Source organism: Hemiscyllium ocellatum, chromosome 24 (assembly GCF_020745735.1).
Source record: "Hemiscyllium ocellatum isolate sHemOce1 chromosome 24, sHemOce1.pat.X.cur, whole genome shotgun sequence".
Taxonomy (NCBI): Eukaryota; Metazoa; Chordata; class Chondrichthyes; order Orectolobiformes; family Hemiscylliidae; genus Hemiscyllium; species Hemiscyllium ocellatum.
The window spans coordinates 37,020,559-37,035,870 of NC_083424.1; positions in this window are offsets into that span (position 1 = coordinate 37,020,559).

The window sequence follows — 15,312 nt, forward strand, 5'->3', positions numbered from 1 at the left end:
CATGTTAATGTATTAAAAAAAGGGCCCCATTGCTTGCTGCCAGAAAATATGATCATCTGCCACCAACTTCATTTCATCATCAGGCAGCTGAATATTTTGCCTCTCCTGCTCATTTGAATGCACCCACTAGCCTCACTTCCCACTCCCACGTGTTTCATAAGGTTTCATCGGAGGTGTCCATTGACAACACAAATAAAATACCACAGGCCATTGCTGAAACTTGATTTCAAATTTTCACCCAATTAAAAGCTTATATTTATGCCTAATTGAAAAACAGTATAAAAAGTGAGAAGCCTCATCCACCATTTGCAAAATGTTTCAAAAACATGGTTTCTCTTTCATCTCGACACTTTCAGAGTTCTTGTGGGCTACGTCTGAGATCAGCATATAAACATTCTCTCCAGCTCAATTGAACTCCAGCAAACCTTCAGGTGCAGCACAAAGTGAGACATCAGCAATATCCTGGAATAACCGTGGCCAGTGTAATATGCTGCTGAGTTTCAGGAGTAAAACATCATTTTGCTCAGAAGGAATTACAGGCTGCAGCCCATTAAATACACTTCATATTAAAAATAATCCTTTTCTGAGGAGGCAAATATATTCTGTAACATAAAAATACTGGCAGTGGAGCCAGCTCATTTTTAAATTCAATCTAAAGCATATGAAACTATTCTATAATACTCAGGTTCTGAAATACTGATCAGGCTGTAATCAGTACCATTTGGTCTTCCACAGTATGAACATTTCTTTCTGGGTAACAATAGTTTTTGGTATTGTTATTTGAAATGGCCTCATTATTTTGCATGCTGAGGACATACTCATCAAACAGGAGGTTGCTGTTGTTCACTGGATCAAGACCTTAAAGTTGTGCTGATCCACCCTCCATCAAGGTGTTGGCATTCATGTTCACAAATGTGACCAAATCTGCTCAGAAAAGTAACTTGAAACATAACTTCGGCCTGCCTCTTTCACCTGTGAAAATGATCACAGTAACCTGCATCAAACTAAAATGGTAATCAGGCTCCTATTTATCGCACAGGGGCTCTCATTCTCTGGCTCTTAATTGGCCTATCACCTGAAACAGGCAGCTTTAGAGACCAGAGCAGGCCCCTTGATGGGGCTAGTTTTATTATTGGCTGTTAGAGGAGTAGTAAAGCTTTTGAAACCAATTTAAAATTGTGCCTCCCTTTAACAGCAGGCCAAAGCAGTGAAACTTGACCTTTGCATAGTCAGTGTATATCCAGGGCATATGATGGTGCCCCTATTGTCTTCACTGAAGGTCAATTCTGTCATGTCATTGCTGCATGTGCTAACTACAGTTAACTACCAGGAAATATCAAGGTCACTTCATACCATAAGAAAATGAAGTAATTTTACTTGGACAGAAAATAAGCATCAAACACCAGCAGCTTTCCAATATATTTTATTTCCAAAGTTGCGCACTTCAGTTTCATTTGATGCTCTTCTGTTATTTATTTTAATGCAATCTCATTGATAGAACTGGGAACATTAACAAATTAAATTCATATAACTGATATGTGCTCCTTGTACAGAATAGTTAGGGAAGTATTCTTAGCAGTTAAATAGTTATATTTATTCAGTGAATTTCTATTGCATGGTTGCAATCCAGAAATTTCATTGACATCAATAAATAATAGCAATCCCACTGATATGTACTGATCAGTTTAAAAGAGATAGACACACAAAGTACAGAAGTCACCTCATTTGGGATGAGCATTGACTGGTTCAGAACAGAGTCATACAAATCAAGATGATCCCAGGCTTGATTCCCTTTCTTTTAAGCTAAATTTGCTGATCCTGACCAAGACTACAGTTATACCATCAAAATTAATCTTGGAGCTTCTTAGGGGATGATCTTTCCCAATCACTGCAAAGTATTCCTTTTTACTTGTATGACCAAGAAAAGTAGTGATGGACATTAAGTTAATAGCCCATTCAATAGGTTCAGCTCATGCACTGTTAATAGTCGTAGTGCCAACAGGAATTCATCAGGGCAAGAGTTCAGCACGTCAGTCACTGCAGGTCCAATTTAAGCTGGTCCTCAAGTGAAGAGATAAGTAAAGAGTAGACCATTCAGCCCCTCATATGTATTTTGCTATTCAAATGGCTGATCTGATTACTTCCTGACAAGCTTTCATCCCCTCGCTTATCAAGATTTAATGTACCACTGCCTTAAAAATACTCAAAGACTCTCTTCCTCAAAAAGCAGTGGGAGCACAGTTCTAAAGACTTACAACCCTCTGAGAAACTAATTCTCTTCACATGATTTAAAGGGACAACACCATAATTTAAAACAATGATTTCTGGTACTAGATCCTCCCACGTTAGGAAACATCCTTTCAAAATCCTCCCTTTCAAACACCAGTGAATACAAGCCTAGCCCTATCCAACTGTTCCTCCCATGATAAACCACCCATTCACAGTATCAGTCTGGTAAACCTTCTTTTAAACTGTTTCCAACAAATTTACATATTTCCTTAAATAAGGAGACCATTAATGTAAACAATATTGGCATACTCTCACTAACGCCTCATATAAGTGAGGCATAGTCTTACTTTTGTGGTCAATCCCCCCATGTGATAAATAATAACATTCTACTTGCCTTCCTACTCATTTACTGTACCCACAAACTAACATTTTGCAAGGTTATATATTTGTACATCCACATCACTCCATATTTCACATCTACAATCTCTCACCATTCAGATCATATGCTTCTTTTTTTATTCTTCCTGCTGAAATGGTCTATTTCATATTTTCCCACATGATAATGCAATTGTCAGATTTGTGCCCAACCATTCAGAGTCTGAGTCATGGAGTTGTACAATACAGAAACAGATCCTTTGGTCCAACTCATCCATGCCAACCAGATATCCCAAATTAATCTAGTCCCATTTGCAGGCATTTAGCCCATACCTCCCTAAAGCCTTCTTATTCATGTACCCATCCAGATGCCTTTTAAATCTTGTAACTGTACCAGACTCTACCACTTCCTCTAGCAGCTCCTTCCAAATGCACACCACCGTCTGTGTGAAAAAAGTTGCCCCTCAGGTTCCTTTTATCTTTCCCCCTCACTCTAAACCTGTGCCCTCTAGTTTTGGACTCCCCTGTCCTGGGGATAAAAACCTTGACTGTGCACCCTATCCATGCCCCTCATGATTTTACAAACCTCTATAATGTCAACACTCAGCCTCCAACTCAGCAGGAAAAATAGCCCCAGCCTATTCAGCCTCTCCCTATAGCTCAAATCCTCCAACCCTGGCAAAATCCTTGTAAATCTTTTCTGAATCCTTCCAAGTTTAACAACATCTTTCCAATAGGAGGGAGACAAAACTCATGTATGTGAGCATAAACCACAGAACAAAAATAGGGCAGTATTAGCATCCAATATCTTGAAAATCATGGCAGCAGTGAAGATGAAGAAGTAGACGCAAAGGCATTGGGAGAAAAGAAATAATTTAAGAGAGAACAATCATTGATACAGGTTTAAGATCAGAAGCAACCAAAAAAGCCAAACAGTAGCTGGGAAGGAAAAATCTCAGAACAGAAAATTCCTGCAGGGAAACCAAACACAATATCAGTTGAATAAAAACATTTTATAGCCAGTAATAGGGAAAATATACTTTTAAGGGAAAAGAAAAAGGAGTTAGATCAGTAAAAGCCAAAAGGATATATCAGGATCAAACACTGAAATGAGACTGATTGTGAGTCATACAAAACAGATTTAATCCCTTAGATTTAAAAAAAACCTCTGAAAATCTAGGTTTCTGGCAGTCATTAAAGACAAGCAAATTTAAAAAGTCCTTCTGAAGTGGATTTACCTTGCATCAATTGGAAAAAACACTTTTTTTTTTGGAATTCAAAGTTGCAAAGACCTAGCAATGAAATCTTTATTTTATCAATGGTTTGGGAGTGAGGAAGAAGTTTTATTCAGTAAGTAAGAAGCTTAATCAATTTTTATTGGTAGGGAACAACGTTGAAGACAAAAAAAAGCATGAATCTGACCTCTGTGTGGAGTTCGATGTGAAAATATCTCCGGAACAGAGAGGAAGCAAGATAAACCCAATCATGACAGCCAACTTTGATACAGTCGAAAAATCATCGACTGTTATCAATTGAAGCCATTTTGAGAAAGTTTCTCCCGACAGATCTTCTAGAATTCTTTTACAAATCTTGCAAAAGGATATCTTTTTTCATCTTTACAAAGACACAATATTGGTTAAAAGACAGAATTTTACTCTGAAAACAGCATTCAGAAAAGCAGAACCTTTAACAGCTTATACTTATAGAACAAAAACATTCTTTACAAAGACAAAGCTTCAATAATTTTAAGCTATTTAGAATACAAGGCAACAGTTATATGAATGTAGTACAAAGTGAACGGAATCCTAAAAACAGCATACACATCCAGAAAGCCATCAACAACTTCAAGTGTTTAATCACAATTGGCTAATGTAAGAAAATTCACTGATCTTTCCATCAGAATGAAATCAAGTTATCAACTCCATCGGATAAGTCAGCACATTGGTAAATGTCAAAACTCATTTCATAAGGTTTTGAACAGCTTCAGGATTAGACACTGAATCAATTGTAGAATATCTCAGCACACTTCTCTACCTATAGGAAGAACATTAGACCTTCTGCTATACAACCGATAGATTGATGAGAAACAGATTATGTTTGACAACTTCATACAAACAGAGAATAAATAAGAAACTGGCAAGTTCATCCTTCAAGAGCAGATATAACTCCCATGAAAGGCTGTAGATAGTTACATTAATGACCTGTTTGTGCTACCTGAACCACACAACCATGAAAACTTGCAATAACAGTTCATCTATGACAGTTATCGTTGGTCTCTTAGATAAATCAGTGACTGAACTTTGTCAATCAAATGAAGATTTTACTTTAGAATGAGTAATATAGTGGATTCAGATGTAAAAAGAAAGTTCAAGATACATTATACAATAAAGTTTCCAATTAATGCAGAACATTCTGCCGAGTGTTGATTAAAGCACAATTGCATGTTTGACCAGAGGGAGACAGAGTTGAACAATTTACCATACGTGATAACTTCCTTGTGAAATTCTAAACCATCTGTTGCTTTACTATCTTGTCAGAAGTGTGTTGCCAAAATGCCACATTGGCAAAAACAAAAGCATTCAGTCTTACACAAACAATGTATTCATTGTAGGAAAAGAGGTTGCTATTTGATTTGATTTATTTATTGTCACGTGCATTTATAACAAATACAGTGAATGGTGGTGTTTGAAGATGTATGACAGTTTAATAAACAAACCAAATTGATTTCAAGCCAACATCTACGTTCATGCGTTGGATCAGAACCTGGAAAAACAGGTTCCTACTGCAATGGAAAAAGTTTCTTCACATGAGGCACAATGATCTGTGAATGAACAAATTTGCTGTTTTCTTAGAGAAATAATACTGCCACCCAATTAAAATCCTATTGACAGTGAGGATGAAACGACCCACTTCCCCATACGCTCCTGAAGTTACATCAACACAAGCCTCTGCAGCAAGCGCTGCTGATCCAACAGGAGCCAGCAGAGAAAACAAAAGCAAACCAATTTTCCCTCAAATGTTTCTGCATTTTGCTTTCATCCTGTGCACTTACACAGATATATCAAATCAAACAATTGGGGAAGAGTTGGGAGAGATAAGGAATAAAATGTAAAGGAAGTGTAAAAATAACAGCTAAGTAATTCATTGCTGCCCACTTGGTATAAAAAGTATAGTGTGGGTGGAGCCAGTTAGGTAGATAGGGTATTTGAAGAGTGAAGCACATTTTGAGAATAGTTTCTCTGTGATGTAACAGTAAAATTATAGCCTGGTATATCTCAGATTATCATATATGAGTGTTTAGTAATAAAATACAGTCAACAGAATTCAAAGTCTAGGTCTGGAGGCAGACATCTTGACCGTATCTGCCTTGAATCCAAACTCATGAATGTAGGCATAAAACCACACATCAAAAGAGTAATGTCCTTCAATGCTAATAAATCTGTGCACTGCCCAATTTGGATTTGTTGTGAATCCATGATTTTCATTTCTCTAATGTTGGCTGCTGTGTTTTCAGCTGCAGCTCTACACATGGAAATTCCTTCATAAATCTTCCCACCTCTTGACATCTCTCCTCATTTAAATTGCTCCTTAAGTCCTACAACTTTTGATAGTATTTTTGGCCATCTGCCTTCATATTGTGTTATCATGGCCAAATCTTAGCTTGATAACACTCCTATGAAGTGGGTTTCAGGATGTTTTAATACTTAAAGACTTACAGGAAGGTGCTCAGTGTCAAGCATTAGTCCTGAAAAGCACCTTGGAATGTTGTTATAGAGTACACTAAAAGGTGCTTTCTAAAAGCAAGTTGTTGTTATCATCCCATGCAGTCGAAAAGTGAGTAAACGATTAGCCGCAAAGACCGAAGACTGAAGAATGAGAGGGTCGCTGGCACAAATGGAATTATATGTAACACAACAGAGATACATTTATCACAAATGATATGTCTTTGAATAAAGAAAACTGAGATGGAGGAGCTTGTGGAATGGGTTGGGCCAGTAGTTAGACTGATGCAGTTCACCCAGGCCTGAAATTAGCAGCATCTAGTGAACATGTTAAACCCATCAATATTCAAAATAAAGTCCATAAATGTTTACAGCCTACTTTTGTTTTGCACGTAACTTTAACGGGAAAAAGGATGAGCATTCAATTTTCAAAGTCCGAGGCATAAAGTCCAATTCAACAATGTACACAATAACACAAAGCATGATACTTTCTGCAGTATTTAATAATTCTAGACGATCACGCTGCTCCATTATCATTAACAACCAAGTTCAGAGCCAACCTGTGATTAAAGATGCTAAATGTATTTTTAGGTCTGGTTCACCGTGCACCCTCGGTACTGATTACAATGAAAGACATGGCTGGTGATCTGGTGCAAAAAGCAGAGGTGCTTGTAATTCACTGTGATTTTCACTGTACACATAACAGGACAACCTGTAAAAAAATCAAACCAAAACGAAAGTTTGCTTTTTTAACCCCAAACATCTGTTACCTAATGGAGGAGACAACAGAATGTATTGCCTGGCAAACTACCCCGATGGGCTAAACTGCTCAAATGTCACAAAGTGCAGACCCAGGTCACTGCAATAATAACTTGCACAGTCAGTCTCAACTGCTTGCAGATGGGCTGGGAAGATGATACACTTGCAAATTGCATCTGGCTCCCTAACAGCACGCCATGGGCCTCGTGGTTTTAATAATGCGCATATCACTGTCAAACCCTGTCTCCTGTATTCCCATTAACTTCCATATCTATTTTAAATGCTTACCTGTCTACTGGAATAAGGACGATTTTGAGTAAAATCAATAGTGCACTTCCACAGTTTCTGTGGATCAATATTTATATTGTGCTGTTTTTGTATGTGGATTGCTTTGATTCCTTTCTACTTTCTCAAGTCAGTGTTCACTTAACTAGTTTGTAGTTTAAATGATTACTTTTGTATGGGAAACTGTGGGAAACTATAAATAAATCGGATGCTGATCAAGCAATACTTTAGAAGATAGATTTCATTTAGTCAATGAAATGCAAACATTAACCATATGTAGGAGGCTCAAAAGCATAAAGATTATTCTTGTCTGAATGAATCATAATTAGAAGTAAAGATTTCCCTTGTGTACTATGTAACAAAATCACAAACCTGTTCTTTATAAACAAATCCTTCATTTAGTGTAGAGCATATTTTCTTCCAGAATGCTATTCAGACTCTCCAAAAGGTGCAAATAATTAGCAACCAGGATTTTTAAAAAAATTATGTTCCGATAACACATATAGTGAGTACTATCATTTTTTTTGTGAATTGAACTGCACAATATATTACACAGTACATTGTACGTGCAAATTATACTCTCAGTTAATGTACAATTTTCCCAGTAAAAGTGCTCAAAAAAGTTATGGCTCTGTGTTTAACACACTTTTTTTCCCCTATAGTCCATGGAGTGTAAGAAAAGTGTGTTGGCAGATTTCCATGGCATTCCTTATAATATTATCGTGGTCTGTGGTTGGTGGGGCGGAGGAAGGGTGATGCTGGATGGTGACTGTAGTGCACACATCACTGACAGAATATGAAATGGAAGTTGAAGAGAAACTGAACTGCTTTTCATTGGTTTTGGAAAACATATATGATTTTCTTCAAATGCAGGTAAATAAAGTTGTAATTTCACATAACATTTCAATAATGCATGTGTCTGCCTGTAACGTGTACCTTTTTCTTGTGGTCAATTAATGCATTGAAATTTCAGTTTAATCCTACCCAGTTTGCTGTTTCCTTTATCTGTGAAATTTCCCTGATACAGAAATTTCTGCAATATATTTTAAGTTCAGACCTTGCATTCAGATGTTCCTTCCCAAGATGAATAGCAGTAAACTTATTCCCATTGCTACAGCTGATTTACTGAATCTTGCACTAGTTTGTTCATCATTGCTCAGTGATTACATTTTGATATTATTTATTTAGGTACGCAGTTTCCCGTGTTGTACTAATTCTGACTAAATAAAATTCATTAGACACAAAGGAGCAACAAATCTCAACAGGTGAAGAATATATGCATGTGATATGATGAATGTGGATAGTAAAGTGAATTGTTTTTGAGTGGAGTAGAAACATAAATAAAATAAATTGTGAAGACTGTTATAGAGAGAATTTGAAAAGTAATATCAGAGTCCCTGCAATCAGATAATCCCTTGCTTTTTCAATTACCTTTTGAAACTGAATCCACCACACTCAGACAGTACATTCCACATCTTAACACTTGCCATTTAAAAAGATTGTCTCACAATCTGCTGGCTGTGTCAGCAAACTGAAGGTATTCACAGGGCTGTTTAAAGGGTCTGTCTTGCTTTTCCAGAACTTCATTCCACTTGTTTTGTCAAATTTTAGATCCACCACCCTTCACAGACCATAATATCAGCAAGCCCATTCACCACCCGACATCCACCTCTATGCTAACTCAAGTCACCTATCCATTCTGAGCCACATGTGAACCTATGCCAACTTATGCCAATCCACCCACTATTCCTGGCAATTATGCCCTCCAGGTCAACTCACCCAGTATCCACTATAGGCAGACCTCAGGAACCATGTTGAGATAAAGCAAAATAAAGGTCTGTTACAACCTCCACACTATGAAGGGAAGCCCATTCCAATCTCAGGCTCCACTCTCTGACAAAAGCAAACATCCATTCGTAATTACAGGAACACGGCTAATCATTTAATAACTATTTATTCTGACAAACTGTGGGCCCAGGGACATCCATGTCTATCTCCCCAGCTTTCCCATCTCTTTATAAAATGTGCTTATCGTAGTTTGTGGAAAACAGTCAACCATTTTCATGACAGCCTTTGAGGGAAAATGTCAGCAACCAGTGACTGTAAATGATAGAACAGATTTTTACATCCCTTACTGACCCAGGCAGCCTGCTTTTTAATAATAAAAGATCTGGAGAATTTATCTACCTTACAAGAGTATTTACATTTTCACTAAAAATTGCGGCTCCCATGCTGTGGTTTGTTACAGTGAAAATGTTGTTCATGTGAACTCAGTCACGTTTCATCTGTCCGCATTCTACAGCAACATGTCTATCTTCACTTGAAATCTCTCGCTGTCCTCCTCATATTCACAATGCTTTCAAGCCTTGTGTCATCTGCAAATTATGAAATTATATGCTGTACACCCAAGTCTGAGCCATTAATGTATATCAAGAAAAGCAGTGACCCTAAAGCAAAATTTTGGGAAATTCCTCAAGTGTTAAAGGAACCATTCAATACAACTGTACTTCCTGAGGTGGTCTATCATACCTGAGGAAATGTGCAGATCAGCTTAGGACCAAGGAGAGAAATCAAGAGCCCTGTTTCCTTCTGTTTCCAGGCCCCTTAACGTCCTCCAACCACCCCTGCCCACTTTCATCCCTTGGCAGGTCATGTTTGTGATGCGTTTTGCGTCCTACACAACAAAATAGTTCAGCACTGAAGCAGTCCATTCAGCCCATGGAGTTTGCACCTGTTCACAGAGTCATAGAGATGTACAGCATGGAAACAAACCCAACACATCCATGGTGACCAGATATTCCAACCCAATCTAGTCCCATCTGCCAGCACCCGGCCCATATCCGTCCAAACCCTTCCTACCCATCCAGATGCCTCTTAAATGTTGCAATTGTACCAACCTCCACCACACCCTCTGGCAGCTCATTCCATATACTTACCATCCTCTGTGAGAAAAAGTTGCCCCTTAGGTCTCTTTTATATCTTTCCCTTCTCACCCTAAACCTATTCCCTCTAGTTCTGGACTCCCCGACCCCAGAGAAAAGACTTTGTCTATTTACCCTATCCATGCCCCTCATGATCTTATAAACCTCTATAAGGTCACTCCTCAGCCTCCGATGTTCCAGGGAAAACAGCCCCAGCCTGTTCAGCCTCTCCCTATAGCTCTAATCCTCCAACCCTGGCAACATCCTTGTAAATCTTTTCTGAACCCTTTCAATTTTCACAACATCTTTCCGATATTCAAAGTTTGGGAGAAGATTTGTAGCTCGGGTGCTCGTTGTTGTGGTTCTGTTCGCTGAGCTGGGAGTTTGTGTTGCAAACGTTTCATCCCCTTTCAACACTACTATTATAGGGCAAGCCAAACAGAGAACAGCCAGGGAATTCCTAGAGGCATGGCACACATCCACAGATTCTATCAACAAACACATCGACCTGGACCCGATATACCGGCCACTGCAGCGGACAGCAAGAACTGACAACCGGAAGCGGCAGAGACAAGCCACTATAAATGCCAGAGGAAACATCACAGAAGTGCTTCACAGGAAGCTCCCAAGCACTGAGGATGTCACCTAGAAAGGGGACGAAACGTTTGCAACACAAACTCCCAGCTCGGCGAACAGAACCACAACATCTTTCCGATAGGAAGGAGACCAGAAATGCATACAATATTCCAACAATGGCCTAATCAATGTCCTGTACAGCCACAATATGACCTTCCAAGTCCTGTACTCGATACTCAGACCAATAAAGGAAAGCATACCAAACGCCTTCTTCACTATCCTATCTACCTGCAACTCCACTTTCAAGGAGCTATGAACCTGCACTCCAAGGTCTCTTTGTTCAGCAACACTCCCTAGGGCCTTACCATTAAGTGTATAAGTCCTGCTAAGATTGGCTGTTCTTCAAAAAAGAACTCCAGTCTGTCTTGCTACTGCTCCACTTACTAACAACCCAGCTATTCTTCCCCTATTTCTCTTAAATATTTCTCCCATTCCCATTCAAACACTACTTTGAATCTTTATTCACTTTGATATCACAGAGGGAATGCGTACCAAGCCCTAATAAATCTTCATGTAAAAGATACTCTTCACGTCGCCTCTGGTTCTTTAGCTCGTCAACTTAAATGAAGTTAAATCTGGATCATCTGATTATCAAGCCTTCAGAAAGAGTTTCCCTTATTCTATTGCAATTGTCCTTCATTATTTTCCACACCTCCATCAATCCCCTCAGGAGTTCTTGTAAATATTCCGGACCGTCTAAAAAGCCTTCATATCTTTCTGCTACCCAAAATCGGAAATTACAGACATTTTAGGTTCAATTGTTTCATGCAGGCTCTGAAAAATCCTTTGCTTTTCTACTACTCTCTGTACTTACAAAACCCAATGAAAATCAATTTTCAGTAAAATACCCTTTTGTCCACAGCTTTGCCAGACAATTGCACACAATTTGATATATCATGTGGTTTATTTGAAGCTGAGAAAATCTAAGCTCCGTTGTATGAAGACTTAAAGAAGATGCTATCAGATTTGAGTCGATGCTACAGTTAAATGACACCCTATAGATGTGACAGAGAAGGGAATTCTCTGTGGGGTAGGACTATAGAATTGCTGTTGGAATTAATGGAATTTTTTTGTAACAGTGTTTCAAGATCTTTAAACTTGTGTTATATGTAAAAAGTTTGTTTTATTCTATTATAACTCAATTTTATTTGTGCAATAAACTTCTGTTTTGGTGCTAAAACTGAATCGTTGCCTGTTTCTATTAGAGTGAAAGATGGCCTCATTAAAATGAGGAAAAAAATAGTTTATTAAGTCAGGTTCTTTCTGGGGATCCAACTTGTCTGATAATTGTATCAGCTGAGATCAATACAATATTTTCTACATTTGAGTTGACGTATGGGAAATTTAGACTTTCAGAAAAGTATAGATGTTTGGAATATTTGACTCACATGGAAACAGTATTGGAAGAATTAATATCATCAATATTAAATTTAATGTCACAACATACAAGAAAGCATACATTTACTTGAAACTATTAAAATTTAGTTGGCAAAAGGAAACAGGTATAAGTTAGGAACAAAAGTTCCTTCTTTCCCAAAATATAACTGAAAAACACTACGACAAAAAGGAAAGGTATCACCAGAAACACATCTTCCATGTACAAGGCAATGGCTAATGTGTTTTCATCTCATATACACAAAGCTGGAACATTTTTCCAAGGCAGTCACTACCCTATTTACTGCATCCCAGATCTCAGTCATGGATTTAAATTTAACAATTGACAGTGTTGATTCTAATATTATGCATTAGATGTCATCCCAGACAGTAGATCCTGATTTTATGCAGCCTTAAGCTACAGATTCCAAAGTAATTTTCAAGGAATTTATCTCATCAATGACTTCAAGTTCTTCTGCATCCTGAGTAGGTGGGTAATCCATTGTTGACAAGTTTAGAACCATCCACTCTTCTTTGCAACCTTTGACTCTGCCCACCTGTTGGCAACCTCCTTCATTCCATCTTCCACTCCATTCCAACCATCTCCTTAGCCATCATTTCAGCCTCCTGCACACCACCTTGCAAACTCATCCTTCCCCACCATACCACTGCCTTGTTTTTCCCCAACCCCACAGCAACTTATACCTTGCCTCTCCTTGCAGAAGCTTTATCCTCCAACATTGTTTCCTCCTCCTCCTGCATTGCATTATCTCCATCACCTTCAGCACTGCCCACTACCCCACTACCCCACCTCCTGCACTGCCCCCTCCCCCTCAACTCTCCCCACTCCCCTCCCCCACACTGCCCACGCCCTCCCGCACTGCCCCCTCCCCTCCCCCCACACTGCCCTCTCCCCCTCCCCCACACTGCCCCCTCCTGCTGGACTGCCCCCTCTCCCTCTCCTCACACTGCCCCCTCACACTGTCCCCCTCCCCCCCACACTGCCCCCACCTCCCGCACTGCCCCCTCATCTCCTCCTGCACTGCCCCCTCCCCCTCCCGTCACAGTGCCCCCCCGCACTGTCCCCTTGCACAGAACCCCTCCCCCGCATTACCCCCCCTCCTGCACTGCCTCCTCCTGCACTGCCCCTCCCCTCCCCTCGCACTGACCCCCCTCCCCCGCACTGCCCCCTCCCCCTCTCCCCGCACTGTCCCCTCCCCCTCCTCCCACACTGCCCTGCACCCTCCCCCTCCTCCTGTACTGCTCCCACCCCTCCCCCGCACAGTCCCCTCCCCCTCCCCCACACTGTCCCCTGCCCCTCCTCCCACACTGGCCCCTCCCCTGTACTGCCTCCTCCCACACTGCCCCCGCACTGCCTCCTCCTGCACTGCCCCCCTCCCCTCCCCCCACACTGCCTACTCCCCAACCTCCCGCACTGCCCACCCTCTCCTCCCCCCACACTGTTCCCCTCTCCTCCCCCGCACTGCCTCCTGCCCCTCCTCCCTCACTGCCCCCTCCCCCTCCTCCCGCACTGCCCCCCTCCTCCTGCATGGCAACCTCCCCCTTCTCCCACGTCACACCCTCCTCCTGTTCCTGCATTGCAGTCTCCTGTTTTCCCCACCCATCACTGCCTAAACAGTTGACTCTCCCCAGACTGAAGCTACAGCATTCTGAGTCTGGATCCCAATCAACAGCCACACACATGGCCCATTCCCACGATCAGCAACCCACAACAGACTCATGATTTGCTCATTTATAGCACAACTCATTTCACAGCCATAAAAGATTGTGACATTGTGGGCTACACACTAAAAATGATACATCAGAAAAGACAGCATGAGAAAATGAAGTGGAAAATAAAGATTGACAATAAGTGATGTGGTGTAGAATTGGTGAGAGCAGCACTAAAGCACAAACTGTTATTAATCTTGCATTCTTGTTGAGGTCACCAGAGTTTGTCCGTTGAATTACTACTTTGTGTTTCACTACTGAAATCTTATTGCTCTGTACTTATATCACTTATTCCATCAAAGAACCTAAAATGGGAAAGAATGACCTTAACAAACGCATTTGACAAAGTAAAATCTAAATCACATAACCTGTGTATGATCACTGGATGCGAAGCTAGATGTTAGATTACCTCGTGAATAAATATGCAAATTACACCAATGTCATCCTCCATTTGTGGAATTTGCATCATTTTCCATAACATCCTGTACACCATTTCCAGATTAAACCCTAACAGCAAGCCCATTTACTGCATTATTTCACTGAAAGGAGTAACATGTTGGACATCATGTCACCACTATCTGCTTTAATTTCACTTTGAATTTAGTGAAAGAACTCCCAGCTAGTTGACTTGGCATAAATTTGACACACACAATTGCAAAAAAAACTCTGTGAGGAAAAGCACATTGTTAAATAAAGCTAATTGTTTCAATACATTGAAACAATGTATTCAATACATTGAAACTCGAGACCTGAAGCTGTCCTTTTAAATCTGAGAATACTTTATATGTTGACTTGTCATTTTATAACACTTTATGGCTTTAAGTAATCTTAAGTATAAAGACTTTTTGCTAATGCTCATTGGTGTCCCAAATTTCTTATTCCCCATTTCTTCGCTACCCATATGACTGATGCCACCATAACATGCTGATGGTTTGTCTATGATAGTTACATAGTTCCCATCACATGAGGATGAGATGTGGACCACAACAAACTGAAGAATTGAACACACTTCTATTCAAGCACTTGTTATCTACATATGAATATGACAATCAAAGCTATTTGCATATCTGGACTCAAGCTAAGCAATTTGGATGTGCTGCAGCATGATTTTATAACACAAGATGACAAACTCAATAAATTTATGATTGAGAGTTGTATACGGTTAGGTCATTTGTGGTGATATGGCAATGATATAATAAGCATGTCTCTAAATAGTACAGTAGATCAGAGGAAGCAAGACATACCAATCATAAGGTGAGAAAGAAATCTTAGACAGAGAC